Below are 16,969 nucleotides of genomic sequence, written 5' to 3' on the forward strand. Positions count from 1 at the left end.
CAATTCTGGGGCAATTTTATTTACTCTCCTGCAGTCTGAAGATTCACAGGAGAGGATGGAAAAAGAAAAAGAAGGACAGGGGAATGGAGGAAAAAAAAAATAGAGGGAGGCAAACAGAAAAAGTGGGAAATAAAAGAGATCGGCTGGCTTTTTTTTTTTTTGATGTGTTTGCCTTCACGACTTCGAAGTTCTCGCTAATTCCATCTGTCCACAACAGAGCCATCGACGGCGAGAAAAAGCATTTCCATATGTGCAAATTAGCATCCAGGCTCCCTTAATCTGTGCCGTGGTCCTCTGAAGTAGATGGCGAGCCTGCCTGCCAAACCCGCTAATGGCATCTGAATAGAGAGGCAGGACTGACGGAAGCCGCTGCTCCCCCTCCAACTCCAGGCCGGCCCTTCCCTCCTCTGTATTTTCCACTCTGTTCTAAGGGTGTCACTTTGCTCAGCTTCCAATAAACACGTGGCCCCAGCAGCTCTGCTCCCTTAATGAAAGTCCACTTCCCTCCAGACCCACCTGTCTTGCTTCTAATGAGAGCGGACCCTGGCTGAGTGACACAGCAGTCGCCAGCACTCAGCCTGGTTGTCGAGGATTTGCAGGGTGTGGCTGGCTCCCTGCGGTCATGGGGAGCTGGCAAGCGCTGCCCAGGGGACCCAGCTGGGCATTCACAGGCATGCCAAGATGCCACATTACCAGTCCCTGGCTCTCTTTTGGCCCCACTCTGCTGCCCTCTTGCTCCTTAACCTGGCACTTCATTCCTGAGTCTTCAACATCCATTTACACAAGGAAACAGCAGAAAACAAATATGGGTCCTTTACTGAGGAAGCGTTGACTCTCGTAGAGACAGCAGCTCAAGAACAAGTCAGGAGAAGGTTGGCGTGCCTTACAAAGCAGCTGCATAAGGACACTGAGGGCATCAACACCCCCTCACTCACATTATGATTTTGGTTTCCTAGGTCTCAGCCTTGGTGTTCCCACAACATTTTGGCTTGGGCCTCCCTGGTGGCTCAGACAGTAAAGAATCTGCCAGCAATGCAGGAGACTTGGGTTCTATCCCTGGGTGGGGAAGATCCCCAGGAGAAGGGAATGGCAACCCACTCCAGTGTTTTGCCTGGAGAATCCCATGGACGGAGGAGTCTGACAGGCTTCACTTCATGGGTCCGCCAAGAGTCAGACACAACCGAGTGACTAAGACTTTCACTTTCATTCTTTCATGCACCCTGTCGCAACCCCTTACAGGGTTCCGGGAGAATGCTCCCATACCTGGAGGCTATGTTTTTCATAAACCATTCTAGAAACCTCCACCTGTTTATCTGCTATGGAGGAAACAGGGTAACTGGAGAAACGGGGGGACAGACCGAGAAGGTCGCAGAGCTTGACAGCATCCTCCCTGCCCCACACTGGGCAGCTTTTCCATGCACTTGCTGGCAGTCCCCACACTGCTGGTGGCATCCATCGCTGTTCTTTGCTGTCGTTATAGAACAAAGTGCCAGGGATACGCTGGGGTGGGAAGTGAGACATCTCACTCACTTTTCTCCTGTTTGTGCCATTTTCATTCCTTCTAGATATCAGCAGATGAGACTCAGTTCAGTTCAGTTCAGCCACTCAGTCATGTCCGACTCTTTGCGACCCCATGAATTGCAGCACGCCAGGCCTCCCTGTCCATCACCAACGCCCGGAGTTCACTCAGACTCGCATCCATCGAGTCAGTGATGCCATCCAGCCATCTCATCCTCTGTCGTCCCCTTCTCCTCCTGCCCCCAATCCCTCCCAGCATCAGGGTCTTTTCCAATGAGTCAACTCTCTATATCAGGTGGCCAAAGTGTTGGAGCTTCAACTTCAGCATCAGTCCTTCCAGTGAACACCCAGGACTGACATGAGACTCAAGACCAATGTAAATAAATAGATAAAATGTTGGCCATTGCAAATGCCTCTTGCTGAAAAACAAAGGGGTTTCCAGTGATGGGGGAGAGACTCATCCACAAGGTGGGTGATCCTGGGTGCATTCAGGTCTCCAGGCTCAGAAACCCTGGGCTGTACTTCAGCTTGTGTCTTCTAATACCATTATCAGCCTCTATGGGATCTCCAGACACTGAATCAGCCACCATGCTCTGATTTGTCTCCCTGAGGGCTACAGAGGGATGTGAACCCTCCCTCTGCCTGAGCTCCTACACAGTGACCTCTGGTGCCCTCTTTCTGGGTAGCCCCAGATTTCCACCCAGAGGAATCCCCTCCAGCCTTGGAGAACTTCAGAAATGAAGCCAGGGACTTCCAGAAGGTGCAGGCTGACCATGTGTGGGAACAGGACTTGGCAAGCATACTGTTTTCCTTTCCAATCTCTTATTTTATAGGAGAGAAGAGGACCTCCGGAAGAGGTAGATGGAGTGAGACAAGTACCTTCCTTCAGGGAGGCCTTGGACAGAAATCACATCACTCTTCAGTGCATCCAAATTTGCTCTTTGAGGACCCAAGTGCAGTTTGGCAGAAAAAAACAGAGAATGTGGGAAGAAAGAACAGCATCCCTTGGACCCGCAGATGGCTCCCATGGGGAAGAAGAATCACACTTTGGAAAATCCTGGGGAGACAGGTGACAGGGTTCAAGTTAAAGAAATAGTCCCTGAGCCTCAGACTAGTCACAATATGAAACCAGTAGCCTTGGGGCGAGACTCAAATCATCACTGCCGTTAACAATGGAAGTTGCAAGTTGACTGCTGCTCTGGGGTTGCTGTTCTTGTTTAGTTGCTAAGTTGTGCCCAATTCTCTGCAACCCCATGGACTGCAGCACACCAGGCTCCTCTGTCCTCCACTACCTCCCAGAGTTTGCTCACATTTGTCTCCATTGAGTCGGCGATACTATCTCACCATCTCATCCTCTGCCAGCCTCTTTCCTTTTGCCCTCAATCTTTCCCAGCATCAGGATCTTTTCCAATGAGTCAGCTCTCCACATCAGGTGGCCAAAGTGTTGGAGCTTCAACTTCAGCATCAGTCCTTCCAATGAATATTCAGGGTTGATTACCTTTAGGGTTGACTGGCTTGATCTCCTTGCAGCCCGAGGGACTCTTAAGAGTCTTCTCCAGAACAATAATTCAAAAGCTTCAATTCTTTGGCACTCAGCCTTCTCCATGGTCCAACTCTCATATCCATACATGGCTACTCTTATTTTCAAAGTGCTTTATAAACCACTGAGCCCATTTCATTCTGATGTGTACCTTGATCCTGGTACTGTCCCCATCAGGCAGGTATGAGTGTTCATCCACCTTCAACAAATGAGGAAAATGAGGTTTCCAGGGTTTAGAGAAAGGTGTAAACTCTCACAGCTGATAATGAGCAAAGCCAGACTGGCTGAACCTCCTTCTGCATTCAAGTATGAAAGTAATCAGTATCATGAAAACTTAATCACCAACGGGGCTCAGGAACACACCGGACAGTGCTGGCATGATGTACTAGTCTTCAGCTTTGTATGGGTGCCCTGTTTGGAACAAGGGAATGTTTCTCCAGAAGGCTAAACGCATGGGGCTCTGTGGATGAACCAATGACCAAACAGAGGCTCTCAGAGAAGCTGGGCGAAAGATACTCATAACTTCTAATACACCACCTTTTTTTTTTCGGTATTGTGTACAGGAATTCTGCATGGAGTTCCTTTTGTCTGAAGTCTTCCTCCCCTCTTATACTTTATAGGATTCTTAATAAATTGTCACTGAGTATAGACTCATATGGAGAAGGCACTGGCAGCCCACTCCAGTACTCTTGCCTGGCAAATCCCATGGACGGAGGAGCCTGACACTCTGCAGTCCATGGGGTCGGTAAGAGTCAGACACGACTGAGCGACTTCACTTTCATACATTGGAGAAGGAAATGGCAACCCACTCCAATGTTCTTGCCTGGAAAATCCCAGGGACGGGGGGGCCTGGTGGGCTGCCGTCTATTGGGTCACACAGAGTCGGACACGACTGAAGCGACTTAGCAGCAGCAGCATAGACTCATAAATTTCGAAGAAGAACCTAAACTCAAATCAATGACCATCTTCTCAATGCCTTGTTCTCAGCTGCACACAACATCCCCACAGCTTGCAGTTTTGGAGCTGGTCTGTAATTTGTATTCCCTTTCTTGTATCCTTGATTAGAAGGTCTTCCCTAGTGGGCTCAGATAGTAAAGAATCTGCCTGCAAAGCAGGAAACTCGGGTTCAATCCCTGGATCAGGAAGATCCTCTGGAGAGGGGAAAGGCTACTGACTCCAGTATTATTGCCTGGAAAATTCCGTGGGCAGAGGAGCCTGGTGGACTACTGGACATGGGGTCACAAAGAGTGAGACACAACTGAGCGACTCACTTTTTTAGCTTTCATACTTTATTAGAATATGGGTGCTTTGAAGGTAGAATCTACGTCTTCTGTATCTTAAACAACTCTGTTCCTGGAACAATGTAAATGCTAAATTTGAATGAATAAATGAATGATGTTTATACTCAGCCTTTTAGAACCTGATTGCCTTGGGATGTCCAGTTTTTTTCTCTCTCGTATGCCCACAAGACTTGAGCTGCTCATTGAAAAGAGGTACCCACACATGATGGCCTGGCCCTCTTAGTTCTGAGAAGGTGCCCCTGGTTGCTAATCCTGACTTGCCTGGAGGTGCCAGAAATAAAACCTCAGCCTCTTGAGCATAGCAGACTCCATATGCTAGCCCCCTCGGCTGCTAAATCACCAGCCAGCCTAAATTTGAAACATTTCTAAAGTGTTATACAATGTTGCAATAATGTTTTTACAAAACAAAGGCTGAGTTACTGGAAGCCATTTTCGACCAATCAGAGTCTTATTGGAAAAGGAGTCCTGATGGGTGCTATTGGTGACGCAGTGGAAAAATATACATGTATATATGTATATATATATGCATATACATGTATATATGTGTATATCTATATATGCACACATATATAGATATACACACACACATATATATGAATCGCAGGCAAGGCTCAGTCTGGAAACATCTTTCTAAGTGTGGAAGAGGTGGTGAGGGGCTGTGGTCGAAGTGGATCTGGGGAGGTGCCAAAGAATGGGAGGTGGAAAATGGTTAAAAGTGAAGAATGTCAGGTCAGACTCCACTCCTGGGTCTTAGGACCAACTGCGCAGAGATACAATGGTAGATAAGACAGGTGCTAGAGTTGGGAAATCTTAAATCACACTCAAACTTCATTCACATGGAATTTAGTCTGCTTACAGTGTTTCTGTTCTTTGGCTTTATTAACATTGGCTGAGTTTCAGGACAAGGAGGTGACAGCTCTGATTTAGTCTGTGTGGGTCAGACCACACTTGGTATTTTGTATTTAATTCTGAATGCAGAGCTTCACAGAGGACACAACTTGAAACATCAGGACATGTGAAGAAAACTGCAAAGGATAGTAAAGTCAACTTTGTTATCTTAAATACTAAAATCCTATAATGGAGGACCTGAATTTTGTTTCCCCAAAATTCTTTTTCATGAGGATTTCTATTCAGTATTCCATTACATTTTTAAATAAATTGCACTTTATACTACAAAATATATGCATATCTCTCCTTGATACCCTGTTTGAATTCTCTAGTTGTTAGAAGATATCCAGAAACCAGGCTTGTGTGTCTGTGTGCACACAACCATGCACATGGGTTTTTAAATTGCTTTTACACAAATGAGAATATATTATAGTTTCTGATCTTACATTTAGATCTTTAATCCATTTTGAGTTTATTTTTGTATGCGGTGTTAGAAAGTGATCTAGTTTCATTCTTTTACAAGTGGTTGACCAGTTTTCCCAGCACCACTTGTTAAAGAGATTGTCTTTACTCCATTGTATGCAATCCCACTTCTGGGCATACACACCGAGGAAACCAGAATTGAAAGAGACACATGTACCCCAATGTTCATCGCAGCACTGTTTATAATAGCCAGGACATGGAAACAACCTAGATGTCCATCAGCAGATGAATGGATAAGAAAGCTGTGGTACATATACACAATGGAGTATTACTCAGCAGTTAAAAAGAATTCATTTGAATCAGTTCTGATGAGATGGATGAAACTGGAGCCGATTATACAGAGTGAAGTAAGCCAGAAAGAAAAACACCAATACAGTATACTAACACATATATATGGAATTTAGGAAGATAGCAATGACGACCCTGTATGCAAGACAGGGAAAGAGACACAGATGTGTATAACGGACTTTTGGACTCAGAGGGAGAGGGAGAGGGTGGGATGATTTGGGAGAATGACATTCTAACATGTATACTATCATGTGAATTGAATCGCCAGTCTATGTCTGACGCAGGATGCAGCATGCTTGGGGCTGGTGCATGGGGATGACCCAGAAAGATGTTATGGGGAGGGAGGTGGGAGGGGGGTTCATGTTTGGGAATGCATGTAAGAATTAAAGATTTTAAAATTTAAAAAATAAAAAACTAAAATTTAAAAAAAAATAAAAAAAAAAGAATATATTATACACATTTACCTCTGAACCAAATTTTAATCCACTTGTCAGTAGGTGAAACATTCCATATCAGTGTGGTGTGTGTCTATGTGAGTATGTATGTATATATACATATGCACATATGTTTATGTACAAAAGTATGAAATGTATATATAATATATATGTAACTGAACTGATACATCCAGAAAATTTATGAAGAACTAAACTTCATTTCTTCATTCTTTTTAAGAACTATTACTCCCCTATGTGTGTGTTTATGTGTATGTGTGCAAAAACACTTAAACAACTTGCTATCAATGTTTAGAGCATTTATCATGCTTAGATTCTAAAGAAACTATTTCAGCAATTATCTTTACAATTTTCTCCATGTGCACTTTGCAGTAAAATCATCATGTTCCAGTGTCTGCAGATCTTTCTCTTTTCTTTTTGGCTTATGGATCTTTTTTCTTTGAAGTAGAGTTCCTTTACAACATTCTGTTAGTTTCTGCTGTACAGCAAAGTGAATCAGCTACACGTTTACACATACCCCCTCTTTTTCGAATTTCTTTCTCATCTAGGTCACCACAGAGCCCTGAGTAGAGGTCCCGGTGCTGTTCAGTAGCTTCTCGTTCGCCATCTATTTCATACATAGGATCAGTAGTGTACAGATGGCACTCTCAGTTTCCTGGTTCATCCCTGCTTCTCCCTTGCTACCTAGGCATTTGTTCTCTATCTGTGTCTCTATTTCTGCTTTGCAAATAAGACCGTCTATACCATTTCTCTAGATTCCACATACATTTGTTAATATGCCATGTTTGTTTTTGTCTTTCTGACTTAACTTCATGCTGTCTGACTGTATCCAGTTCCGTCCACATGTCTCTAATTTGACTGTGGATGTTTATTCTTGCAACGCTCACTGCCTCGTCTTCCTCCACTGAGGTGGCCATGGTTAGACTCTGAGCAGTAGTGAAATACTACATAGAGCTCCCCATCCCCGGCCCGCACTGTGTTTTATTAGACTCAGACTTTGGCCAATCTGATAGATGAAAAATAATACCTCACAATAGCTGTAATTTGCATGTCTCATCTCCAGTAAACTTCATGTATTTTCATAGGCTTAAAAGCCACGTGTATTTCCTTTTCTATCAACTGCCTGTTTAGCCCATCCTTGAAAACTTATTATAATTCCTTAGATGACTAAGCCCCAAAGAAACTAAGCCAACCTCTTCGTCTTGTCTCTCAGATCATGGAGCCTTCTGGAAAGTGTGCCCATGTCCCACAGTTCACATACCCTCCCCTTTCTGTGGACTCGGGAGCCATGCGCAGGCAGGGCTCATGGGCTCTTATCCTGTCTCCACCTCAGCTTTGAGTTGGGATTTGAGCGAGCTCTAGCCACTCTGGGTCTTCACCTTCCACTGGGAGTGGATAACAACCCACAGAAGCATCACTGGTTCTTCATGGGAAGACTGCAAGGCGACCATGAGTGGGAAAGTTCTTCCACAATTTAGAGCTCCGCACGGGTGTCTAGGCTGTAGTTTGGTGTGGTTAAGATGAGCAGATTGAGTGTATGTTGCACTTATTTCGGTATCTTCTGGGCTCATCAGTTGTCTCATCAGGTGTTCAACCACAAAGGCCAAGGGCAAGGCAAAGACCTTGAATAAAGGATGCCAGCTGGCAGACTGCCTGGACTGACCCCTTTGTTGAGAGGTCTTGCTCTCAGACTCGATGAGTAGGGTAGTGTGATCCAAACCCCTTGAGTCTCCCTCACTCTATCCAGTGCCTCAACTTTGACTCCATCCCTCGGAACATGAGCTCCTAGGACCACCGTTCAAAAGCCACCAACTCTAAACTATCAGAGAGTTTTCATCTCCTGCATCCCCGGTTCTCACTGGGCAGAGGTGGGTTCTGAGCAGAGCAACCAGCTATGGCCTGAGTCTGAATCTTTCCAGCTTTCCCCGTTTCAGGACTTATGAATTATTAACGAGCCCTCTGTTTGTAATGCTGGTCTCTCTGCTTCCTCCAAATTAAATTACCGAGGGATATATTTGATTATAAACATACTTAGTAAATGTTTTCATTGTTGCTTTCTGTAGCTTTCTTTGTACTAAAGTGTTATAATGTCAAAAAGTCAACCACAAACGTCTACAGCATGCAGTGGAAAACCATTTAAAGCAAATGCTGGGCAAATTAAGTAATCAGAAATGAAAACCACTTTAAGACAATAGTAAATATAATTTGTCATCTCAAAAAAAAAAAAAAGGAGAGGGGGTACACTTCTTCCAGAAGCTAAGTATTTCTGAAAAGAGAGCTGAAATTGACATGAAATCGGAGTCAGGGTCTAGCATGTTCCCTCTTTCTACTGATGTGACCTTAACTAAGGCAAGGCTTCTCTGTGCTTCTCTTTCCTCATCTTCGAACTAGGATCTCTCCTACCTACTCCATCAAGTCTTCAAGAAAAGCAGTTTTATCAGCTGTAAATAATCTATAGATGTGAATGTTAATTACTTTTATGCCAAAAGTCAGCTACGAAAATCTTCAGTTGAACAAATAATAAACAATGACTGTGTGTTAACTGGGCTGGGGGTTCAGGGTTTAGTGAACTTAATGGGTGTGTATTGCACGGATCTTGTCCTGCAGAAGCTATGGTCTCACAGAGGAGCATACACACAAAACTGTAGCTGGGGTTCGATGGGGAAAGTTTGGCTCTGTAGGTACAAATGGGCCATTCTAGGCACAGAAGATGGTGTTATGTTAATTACACTGGGGCAACGAAGGGATGGAGGTCCAACTGTAGATGTGGTAGCAAGGAGAAGTTGGAGCAAAAAGATTATAAAGATGCTTGTGGGTGAAAAAGCAGGGGCTAGACTTAAGCTGTATTACACAAGCCCAGGGGTCAAAGAGGGCCCTGAGCTGAAGATCAGCAGCCCAACCGTGTTTAAGGGTGGTATGGAAAGAATAGAACTTGACAGACTTGCCTGGGGCAGATGTTAGGGTCTTGAATGCCATCTTAAAGTCTGGATTCTCTTCTATAGCTCATGGCAACCTTTGGGGTTTTTCAGAAACAGATTGACATCACAGCTCTTATCTTTCAGAATGATAACTCGACAGCTAAGAGCAATGAAATGGAAAGAGAACGGGTGTGGAAGCAACAGAGATCTGAGCTGAACTTCTTAGAAGTTCTGTGACCTGAATGGAGAAGTTAACCACTGCATCTCACTTTCTTCATCCATGCAGAGGAGAAAACCATGCCACCTCCCTGCGTTGTGGTGAGGATACCGAGACCACAAGAGCAGTATTTCTAGCCTGCGCCTTACAGAGAGCCAGGTGAGAGTATGTTTTTGTCTTCCTTTCCCTGTGGAAAATCTGATCTCTTGTCCCCCAGTAAGCATAGGAGGAGAAAACTATGAACACGAGAGGAAGATGGGGAGACCGTGAAACTGTACAAAAGTCAAGTTTTCCTGCTCAGCCTCGGTTTCCCCAGACCTAAAGCGGAGGGTTTTTGAGCAGATTCATTTGAAGGGACCATCCAGCTTTAACTGTGTCTCATGATAACACACAGACCATGTGGGAGGCAGAGTGTGTTTAAGGGGATCGGGGGCCAGGGGCCCTGCTAAGACCATAGCATGACAAATGGCATTTCGTACAGGCTACAAAGGCACCAGATGCAGACTTTAATGAAAAGAAAATGGTGTCACCATATCATCACAAATTAACTCCATCTATCTGCACAGCCCGGAGTGCTGAAGTCATAGTTTGAAATTCAGCGACACTTATGGTTAACACATGCTGGTTTATTCATGTTTTCGTCTTCATCAAACATTTACTGAGCACCTACTAATGCCAACAACCGTGCTTAATCTTGGGGACACCAAAATGAAAGAGGTTTTCTCTTCACGTGCATTAACCAATCTCCCTGACCTCACCGGAACTCCTGGAGGGCTTGGATGGTGTTTCGTCAGCCTCTGCTGATATGGTACCAGCCTGGTGCCTTTTGGAAGCGAGCAAATCAGTAGCGTCATTGTTGACGATGGGGATGGGGATACTGGTGGTGTGACACCGCTGGTGGTGGTACTAGAATAAGTGGTGTTAGCAGTGGTGGTGGTTGAGGTGATGCTGGTTTGGGTGGTCATGGTGGTTGTGGTGTAAGACGGATACTGGTGTTAGGGGTGGGGGTTTTCCTTGTGTTGATGATGTAAGTTTTCACTTGAAGGATTACTTTGTTGTTCCTACTGTTATTGAAGCCAATGTTTTCTAAATAATTGTGCTTTCACAAAGAAACACATGTTCATCATAGAGTAATATAAAACACCGGCCAAGAGAAGAAGATGGAAACCACCCATAACTGCACTACCAATATTTTGGTTGTGCGATTACAGTGTAATATCAGTATGAAGCTTCCCTCTCTCCCTCTCTTTTTTTTTTTTTCCTTGCCGCAGTGCATGGCTTGCTGAAGCCTTCCCTGATAGCTCAGTTAGTAAAGAATCTGCCTGCAATGCAGGTGATGCCGGTTCGATTCCTGGGTTGGAAAGATCCCCTGGAGAAGGGAAAAGCTACCCCACTCCAGTGTTCTCACCTGGAGAATTCCATGGACAATATAGTCCATGGGATCACAAAGAGTCGGACACAACTGAGAGACTTTCACTTTCTATGGCTTGCAGGATCTGAGTTCTCCAACCAGGTCTGGTTCAAGCCCTTGGCAGTGAGGACTTGGGGTACTAATCATTGGACTGCCAGGGAATTCCAATGAAGCTTTTGATGCACATATATTTAAATGTGCACATGCATTTTATAGAGAACATATTCTTTTATACCCATTTTTTAAAACTACATCAAAGTCATTTCATTTCCAGAAAATAAAGATATAAATTACAGACATCATTCCTGTACAAGAAATAATGTCTTCACCTGTTCTTAAAGACATCATATTTTCCATTGTTGGAAATTAATATTCTTTGCTAAACCTGTTCTTGAGCATCTGCTTCCTAAGAGTGATTTGTATGGACTTGAGAAGGGAAGGGCCAAAATCAAAGTCCACTTAGAGTTGGGTTGCATTGGAGCAGGCTCCTTTATCTTGTATGGTCTCGATTATCTAACATAGGGATGAGAATGCCGTATCCATAGGGATAAGGGCATTTTGAGGCTTACATATAATGTTTATATAAAGCTTCAAGCCCACTGATTCAGACATAGCAGATACTTGAATGCCTTTTTCCATTCATTTCTCACCCCTCACTGGGTCACTTTTGCTTTGGATTCACTCATTTGGAAAAGGGAGGCAGTTGCCAATAGAAAGCTGCTCACCCTCCAGCTGAAGAGTGAAACAGCAAGGGAACCAGGAGAATCTAGTCTCTCTGGGGCTCCCCTCTTGCTCTCCTTTGTCTCTGCTGTTCTATTCTTCTCTGCTCTGTCTTCTCCCACCCTTCGGTGCTACGTCCTGCGTAGCAGTGGGGACCACAGTGCCATTTCTCTCTGCCACCAGCGACGTGCATACAGCGAGGAGAGGGGAGGGAGTGTTCGTCACTGAGGACACAGGAAAAGGGGAGAGAAGTTTCTAGCTTACCTGAAACACATGCTGAGTTGGGACTCAGAATGCATTTTGTCTTTTTCTTTAAGGAAACCATATGGTAAGTAATAGCTAGGTTCCTAGGCTAGCCCTCTAAAGCTGTTTCCATTCATAAAGTCCCTAAATTACAATGTAAACAAGACTGTTTAATCTCACAAGTGCTGAACTCAGGTTAATTTTTTTTTTTAACATGTTTCACCCCTGCAGTTGATTCAATGCTATGGAATACACATCACAGCACAAAACAAATGTCCTTGATGACAGAGAAACTTGAATAGAGGGGTGACATAGTACGCAAGCTTCCAAGAAACAATTGTATCTTGGAAGGGTTTTCCATGGTGAGGGGGTGATCCAGACACGATTGAGGAGAAATAATGTCCTGGCAGGTACAAAAGCACTGAATGAGGAGGACGGAAGGGTGTCCTGAGATGAGAATAAAACAGCATGACAGAAACATGGGTCTCTGTTGAGTGTGAGAGGGAATAAAGAGGGATGATAAGCACCATGAGATGAGGTCACAGATACCGCTGGACTGCAGGCTAGATGTCTGGACAGCTCAGTTCTATAAATGTGCTTTATGAACACGGTCTACAGACAATTTGTACCTCTTAAGAGGCAACTTCCTGGTTTCTCAGGCCTTGCAAATCAATTCCTATGTGACAGTGTGAAGGAGTCACATTTTCAAACCGCTTTACTTTCCATGTAACTCAGACAGGCAGACCTATTTCCTGAATAGTGATGAGCCTTCAGAGGCCACTGGGCAGTGGAACCACAAGGCTGGCAGTCATTTAGAGTAATTCAGCTAAAACTCACAAATACTGCAGAACAACCTTTCAAGAGGCTTCCAGAACCATACACAGAATGTGGCCTTGGGGTTAACATCTGAGTTTCAGTTCAGTTCAGTCACTCAGCTATGTCTGACTCTTTGTGACCCCATGGACTGCAGCACGCCAGGCCTCCTTGTTGATCACCAACTCCTGGAGATTGTTTAAAATCATGTCCATCTAGTTGGTGATGCCATCCAACCATCTCATCCTCTGTCGTCCCCTTCTCCTCCTGCTTTCAATCTTTCCCAGCATCAGGGTCTTCTCCAATGAGTTCTTCACAGCAGATGACCAAAAACAACCTTAATTCTTGCATCAACCTACAGAGCTAGGAATTAAAATTTCTATCTTATGGATGCAGAAATCTAGGCCTGAGTAGCATAGTCAGATCAAGGCTAAAGTCTTAGATGGAGAAGAGGAAGAGTCCAGGTGAAACTGAGCAGGAGCCTGTGGGGCTCCTGGGCACGGAAGCATTTCAATTTCTCCTGTTTATTTGTAGGAAATAGTCTTCAGCCTCCACCACCTTCTCTGAGTTCCAAAAGGCAGGTTCCAACAATAGGTAAGCAGGGAAGAGGAAGGACGCTGAGAAAAGGCGGGGCAGTCAAAAAACAGTAGAGCAGCCTTGGGGCAGGGTCCTGGTTCTGCCTGAACAGATACACGTAGCAACACTGGTTTGGGCCCTTCTGCAGAACTAAAAGTGAAGTGAAGTCACTCAGTCATGTCTGACTCTTTGTGACCCCATGGACTGTAGCCTACCAGGCTCCTCTGTCCACAGGATTTTCCAGGCAACCGACCCAGGGATCAAACCTGGGTCTCCTGCATTGTAGACAGACACTTGACCGTCTGAGCCAGAACTAAAACCCCCATCAAATAGAAGATGTGAACTACTTGAGGAAGCATTCTTCAGTCCAGAGAAGGTCACAGTTTGATAACCTTGCCAACTCAGAAACTCATCAGGAGACCACCTGAGGTCAGATTAAAGGAACCACAGAAGCTCATCAAGAGACCTTCTGAGGCTGGATTAAAGGAGCGTAGACTCTGCACACACCCTGAACCTTGTCAGCAGCCCCACCTTGGAACAACTGCTGTAAAACTCCTCACCAAATCCCTCAGGTTGGACACACAGTTTTGAGGACCTTACCCCACTGTGCCCCCCCGCCCGCCCCACCCTTTGCCTGGCAAGCAGTAAAGCTATTCTTTTATGCTTCACTCAAAACTCTGAGGTTCGATTTGGTACTGGTGCACAGAGGCTACGTTCTGGTATCACTAGGGCCCTGTTCTCTGTACTTCACTTACATAGAAACACCCCTTGGGAGGACTGGTCTGGATGCCCAACCAAAGACACTTTGTGGATTGAGGAAAACTGAGGTGGGTTGACTTGTTAAAGTTGCATGGTCGTTCACCAGCAGACTCAGAACGAAACCTCACATCTCCTGCTCACTGGCCTCAGCTCCTCCACTTTCCACAGCTTCCCATCTTGGGTCTCCCCTTGAATCTCCCTCTGACCACTGCCTTCTGGCTGAGTGGCAACATTCCTGATGACCAGCAAAGACTAATGACTGCTGGACCCTCCTCCTTATCTCGGTCAGAAGGAAAAAGAACCATAGACTGTACACCTCTGCTATTCTTCTCCAGCATCTTGGGTGTTGCAACAAGAGAAGATTTGTTGGCCAAATTTCTATAAAAGGACATGGTTAACTATAACCACCATGTATGCTCATAAAATGTGTCACTTGAAGATGTTTTGGTTGGCACTAGGAATTCTGAAATCAAAACCAAGAAGCAGTTTAATTCAATTACAAGTAGAGAAAGCTTAAAAAAAAAATAAATTGAACAAAAGCTGGCTTCTTCCAAACATTCACATGATGAAGGAAAGAAACATGATGATTATGTGGCTTCACAAAACCATGAGGCATTTCTCACCCCAGTGTCATTCAACCTCTGCTTCTGACGTGAGAGAACCCTCCTTCTCAACTATTTGGTAAATAATTCATGTTTTCAATTTGGTTAAATATGCCCATTTAGCTCCTACAACCGATCAGACTCTCGGGGAAACATGATGTATTTTAATAAACCCAGTATTTAGCTAAATACAGCAAAATCCTGTAATAACATTCCCCCCACCCCCCAGAGGGTGGGAAATGAAAATATATAAAGTGGGAAATATCATGTGTGTGACCAACCAACCATGTCTTGAAAAGGTAAATGCTACATGTGGGAAAAGATTATAAGTGTGATAACTGAACTTGGATGCCTATGTGGGAGAGCCTTTCAGAGGAGGAGAAGGAACTTTCATGCCTGGGTGAGCAGGGTGGTAAAGGGGGGAGACTAGTAGTGAAAGTCTTAGACACTCAGTTGTGCCCGACTCTTTGTGACCCCATGGACTGTAGCCCACCAGTCTCCTCTGTCCATGAAATTCTCTAGGCAAGAATACTAGAGTGGATGGCCATTCTCTTCTCTAGGGAATTTTTCTGACCTAGGGATCAAGCCTGGGTCTGCTGCATTGCAGGCAGATTCTTCACCATCTGAGCCACCAGAGAAGCCTGGTAAAGGAGATGGGGGGAGGAGAGTGGTTGCCAGTCAGGGATTTTCTACTTGCTGCAACTGTTCCAACCATTATATTGGCTCCAAAGCAGAGGTCCCCAACCTCCAGGCCATGGACCGGTACTGGTCTGTGGTCTGTTCAGAACTGGGTCACACAGCAGGAGGTGAATGGCAGGTAAGGGAGCAGCGCTTCATCTGTATTCACAGCTGCCCCCCACTGTTCTCATCACCACCTGAGCTCCGCCTTCTGTCAGATCAACGGCGGCATTAGATTCTCTTAGGAGCACAGACCCTAACACTAAAGTCAAGGTGGAATATCCTGATATTGCCACAAAACAGAAATAAAGTGCACAGTGAATGCAATGCACTTGAATCATCGCAAAACCAGTACCCCTACCACAGTCCATGGAAAAATTATCTCCCATGAAACTGGTCACTGGTACCAAAGGTTAGAGACTGCTGCTCCAAAGGACTTTCAAGGCACTTGGAAGTGAGTGGTGGGATGAGGTAGGGTGCCCCATGGCCTAGTACCCACTTCCCAGCCTGCCAGTTCTCCAGCCTTGTCCCTTTGGGCAGACCATTTGAGATCCCTGGGCCTCCTTAGAAGCAAGAGTAAAGGGGTTTAAAATACCCTAGTTTCTTGAAATGGGACCATGAGGTAAGGTACTCTTCAAGCCCTGCCCCAACCGCCCAAATCAGGTTATCTGCCATTTACTGAAAATGCCTCTGTGTAAACAGTGAAATGCACTTATGAGCAAACTCAGTTTATTTTTTCCCTCTGGGGCAGTAAGTGTTTGAGTATATTATCTAAACATGCATGGCAGTGTTTGATAGGCAGCATAGAAAGTTACAGATCAGCTGTCATGGGAAAGGGAAGGAGGTCAACAAATGTAGCTGCCGGAAAGACTATCCAGGCCCCAGTGTGCAGACACAGACAAGGTCTATGAATTTGGCTGCAGGCTCACACTGGCCTGCCATTGCAACGGACCTTTAAGACTACATATTTTTTTGGTCCTTGTCCCCACATCCCAGAGGAACTTGCTCTCCAACCAGCCTGGAGTTACCTGATGCTGCCACCAGAACAAAACCTACCTCATGCCCTCTACATTGCTGACATCTCAGAAGCCAGGGCCTCCTTGTCTTCAGGCTCATAAACATTTGGTAGTGAGCTGCATAAATGGCCCTATCAAAAAATGGACCAAAGAACTAAATAGATATTTTTCCAAGGAAGACATACAGATGGCTAACAAATACATGAAAAGATGCTCAACATCACTCATTATCAGAGAAATGCAAATCAAAACCACAATGAGGTACCATCTCATGCTGGTCAGGCATTTATCAAAAAGTCTACAAACAGTAAACACTGGAGAAGGTATGGAAAAAAGGAACCCTCTTACACTGTTGGTGGGAATGCAAACTAGTACAGCCACTATGGAGAACAGTGTGGAGATTCTTTAAAAAACTGGAAATAGAACTGGCATATGACCCAGCAATCCCACTTCTGGGCATACACACCGAGGAAACCAGAATTGAAAGAGACACGTGTACCCCGATGTTCATTGCAGCACTGTTTATAATAGCCAGGACATGGAAGC

This window comes from Ovis canadensis, chromosome 18, assembly GCF_042477335.2.
Source record: "Ovis canadensis isolate MfBH-ARS-UI-01 breed Bighorn chromosome 18, ARS-UI_OviCan_v2, whole genome shotgun sequence".
In the NCBI taxonomy this organism is placed as follows: Eukaryota; Metazoa; Chordata; class Mammalia; order Artiodactyla; family Bovidae; genus Ovis; species Ovis canadensis.